This window comes from Brienomyrus brachyistius, unplaced genomic scaffold (assembly GCF_023856365.1).
Source record: "Brienomyrus brachyistius isolate T26 unplaced genomic scaffold, BBRACH_0.4 scaffold37, whole genome shotgun sequence".
Lineage (NCBI taxonomy): Eukaryota > Metazoa > Chordata > Actinopteri > Osteoglossiformes > Mormyridae > Brienomyrus > Brienomyrus brachyistius.
In genome coordinates, this window is record NW_026042312.1 from 640,844 (window position 1) to 645,201 (window position 4,358).

The 4,358-nt window shown below is 41.0% G+C and overlaps 1 long non-coding RNA gene across 1 annotated transcript; it reads left to right on the forward strand.

The window, feature by feature from the left end:
* The first annotated feature begins 3,157 nt into the window (after nt 1–3,157).
* LOC125722261 (uncharacterized) lies at nt 3,158–4,011 on the forward strand. Its single transcript, XR_007386242.1, has 2 exons — nt 3,158–3,381; nt 3,653–4,011. It is a non-coding gene; the product is annotated as an uncharacterized LOC125722261 (long non-coding RNA).
* The last annotated feature ends 347 nt before the right edge of the window (nt 4,012–4,358 follow it).

Genomic DNA, 4,358 nt, shown 5'->3' on the forward strand with positions numbered 1-4,358 from the left:
ACCCTTTTGGATGTCAAGTTTCATCTAGGTTCATCTAAATCACCCATTACCCACTGTAATCCTTTCAATACCAACCTCTGTAGACGTCACACAGCATCACTGCCAACAAAATAAGAGGGTTATAGTTAAATTAGATAAAGGAATTTTGTGTAAAATTTGCCAATCCGTGTTTTCAGCACAATGGACAGCAACCTACTGTGGCTTAAAGGGGCATTATTATGCTCACTTTCAGTTTAAAATTGTATTTTTAGGCTCTATTAGAATAGAGTTTGCATGCTTCAGTGTTCCAAAAACACATATCATTTCTCATTAATGCACATCTCTATTCACCCTCTGTCTAATCCCACCCCCAATGAGTCCAGTGTGGTTTGATTGGTCGGCTTACCCTTCATTCCCCTGTCTTGTAGTCGGCAGACGGATCCTTGCAGGTAGACAGCCAATAAGGACTGTGTTATGAAAAGACCTCATCATGTTGTGAAAGTAAGGGCTGGAATTCCAATGAGGTGTTTTAGGCAGATGAGAGAAGAGTGGTTTCTGTGGTGAGAGTTACTCCCTTTGCTATGTACTTTGCGTCTTAAGACTTTGCAGACTGTTTACATGCACCTGAAGCCATATAACACACTAATAGAAAGGGAAAAGCATAATAGGTCACATTTAGTGAGTGTTATACCAGTTTCCAGTACATTATTTTATATGCAAATCTCTTTTGACGTTGACCAGAAGGTATGTGATATCTTTCTCCCCTTACCCCTTATCAGATAAGTAAGAGCTGCTGTCAGTTGAGACAAGCTGGTGTGATTCATTTCAATTTAATTCAATATTACTTCTGTCGCGCATTTTCACATTATATTGTCTCAAAGCACTTTACCTCATCCCTGCCCAAAGCCCCCAGAGAGCAAGCCAGTGGCAAGGAAAAACTCCCTAGAAGGAAGAAACCTTGGGAGGAACCAGACTCACAGGGGAAGCCCATCCTCCAAGTGCCGGAACAGGAAGTGATATGAGCAAAACGGCAAGGTCCCAATTCACACTGTCGGTATTTTAAGATTTGAGTCTCAAAGTGGGCAGGTGATGGCAGGTAGGTGCTGGTGCTGCTTCTGATGACAGGAGGAACTGTGGTACAGCAACAGGGCATACAGGATATCAGGTCTTTCATCAAGATGGTCACTGATTGGTGGGCTTTGAGGGGGAGCTGTGATCTGAAAACCACAACCATCCATGCATCCATTTTCCAAGCCGCTTATCCTACTGGGTCGCGGGGGGTCCGGAGCTTATCCCAGAAGCAATGGGCACGAGGCAGGGAACAACCCAGGATGGGGGGCCAGCCCATCGCAGGGCACACTCACTCACCATTCACTCACACATGCACTCCTACGGGCAATTTAGCAACTCCAATTAGCCTCAGCATGTTTTTGGACTGTGAGGGAAAACCGGAGTACCCGGAGGAAACCCCACGACGACATGGGGAGAACATGCAAACTTCACACACGTGACCCAGGTGGAGACTTGAACCCGAGTCCCAGAGGTGTTAGGCAACAGTGCTAACCACTGCACCACCATGCCACCCCCTACTTACGATTCGTGAATTATTTATTGATTTAAAACTTTCTTTGATTTAGTAAAATTGCAATTAGTGTAACAATATGGAAAAGAAGAGATCAGGAGGGGCTGAAAAGGTCAGGCTAAGAAAAAAAAAGAGCGTTGGAGGAGGATGCAGCGAAATGTGCCAAAATCACAGAGATTTTTTCAAAAGAATGAAAAGAACTGGGAATAGGTAAATGTTGCAGGTAAACCTGCAGCAAAATATTTAACCAATTCAAATATTAGTGCATTTCTATGGCTTATCATGACAGATCAATGTGTTCACAAATGTAATTTTAAGAAAAAATATACATATAAAAATCTAAAGCACAATCTAAGGATGCAGTAAAATGACCAATTATCCATTTTGAAGTTTCTGACCAGCAGAACCCTGTCAGTCAGTGTTCTGCCAAGAATGAGGGACTGATTAGCAGTGAGGATGCCAGGCTGACTGAGAGGTCTGCTATTATTATTAAATATGAATTAAAGTTACTTAATATAATCATACACACACACAAGTGATAGATGGATTCCATATGAAATTCAGATATTCAGAAGTCGATGAGATTTACAGTTTAGATTCAGAGGTAAACTACACAGAGGTGTATTAGTGAAATTAAAAGACTGATAAGTCAAATGTTTTTATACAGCATATTTCAGGCACAAACACATTGTGTTGTATATGAAAAGATATTTTGACACTTTCAATCACTCACTGACTCCGGAGCACTTGGAGGCCTTTGTGCTAATGTGCACAGAGAAGGAAATCCTTATGTTTATAGATAATGAGACAGTAATAAAGAAAGTTGCAGTTAACGATTTATCAGTTTTATATGGGTTAAATACAGCCTTCGTTAAGTGACACAGTTATAAATGTGCAAACGCAATTTAATATGTCTGTTGCACATTTAGATTGACGGAACTATACGGCTTTTCTCCCTTCGAATCGAAGAAAAGCGCGGTGCGCGCTCCCGATAGGGGGCGCATTTCACGTCAAGGGTACAGAATTCAGCACAACACCTGTTCCTCCGGAGAGGTTGGAATCCAGCCGTTGGATGACTGCAGATACACTTGCCTATGATAATCTAGCTCACAAACGTGTAGTCCACACACTGTTCCACACGCCTGCTAATGACGTCATTACCTGGAGACTATGGTATTTTATAATCCAAAATCTTATAATCTAAAGTCCCTAAAATCGACTTTTGCGTCTATCAAACGGCAATTATGTCAACCGGAGGTCTTGTTTTGTCAGGCAGAACACAAATAACTGGACGTGATCACAGTTAACAAGTTTTAATAAAGTCGGCGCATAACAGTGACAGACATCTATCGCGATATCCACCTCTGCCCCGTATCCTAGCAACGCTACGTTCTAGAATCTAGAACCATTACCATATATATACAGGCCGGGTAGAAAGTTTTTATCATTTGAGAAACAGACGCCTTGGAATACAGCACCTCTTTAAATTCAAAATGAGCCTCCTTAAATACATTAAGCAAAGGAAACAGTTCCAATACAGTGTCTTGCACGAGGACGATTCAGACACTAAAAGTGGAACTAAAATGAAAATGAGCTTCCTACAAAACTTGAAGAAGCTTTTCAAGGAACGAACACAGTTCCGCAACAGTGTCTTGACTGAGGACAACATAGACACTAAAAGCACAAATAAATGGAAAAGGAGCTTCCTGAAGAACTTTAGGAAGTATATTGAGCAAAGAAAGCAGTTCCAGTACAGTGTCTTGTCTGAGGACGACACAGACGTGGAACATGATGACATGACTGGGGCTGGAGAAGAGATGGTAAGAAAACAGCCTAAACAGTCCTTATAATGTAATGAGGCATCTGTACTCAGAGTACATCTCATTTTTAATATTAGAATCCCCTGCTGCTTTATGTTTCTGCATAGTGCCCTAATCTAACCTGTGTCTATGTCGGTCTCGACCTGAGAAGTGAAATATCAATACTTCTATTGGAGTAGCATGAAGCACTTATGTTAATCTTGTTTAATAATAATGAATTTTAATATTCAGACACATAGATTTGATTTTGAAAATGATTTTGCTAATGTAGGACACATGGAAAGACCTTCGTGACATGGAGGCAGAGAGACAGAGGGTCCAGAAAGAAGAGAAGGGACCCTGATCACAAAGAATTAAAAGCCCCAGCAAGACAAGGCAGAGAAAGGCGCTGCCACTTATTTATTTGTGAGGATACAATGGAGATGGGACAGATCGATGGAGGCTTTATTGAGGACTAAAGTACAGGGTAACAGAACCAAAAAGGACGGGGGGGGGGGGGTCACAATGAATGTTTCACTACTGACCTAATCCTCAAATGACAAAGAGGACGTGTATATAAGAAAAGATAATGTCTTTGTTAAGTAAATGTCTTTTTCATATTAAATAAATGGCATTTTCATATTAAATAAATGTCAGTGTCACTACTTATTGTCAACCAGGTTTTTTAAATATTTACCCATCCATCTTCTATAACTACATATAGACATGCAGTATAGCATTGTGTAATTATTCCTTGTTCGGTATTACAGGGGTGGGCAAAATAGTGGAAATAACATGTGAGAAACAGCCTTATTTTTGAAGTATTAGCTATATTGGTCAATTGGGTTTAGCCTCAGGTTAACCAAGTTCTATCAACACCAATCTCTGGTGGATCGAGCCAGTTTAGAGGGCAGGGTATGTGTGACTCATGGGGTTTGGACACTGTGCCTGGTACCAGAAGGTTGTCGGGTCTGCTAAGTGTCTGCTAAATGAATATT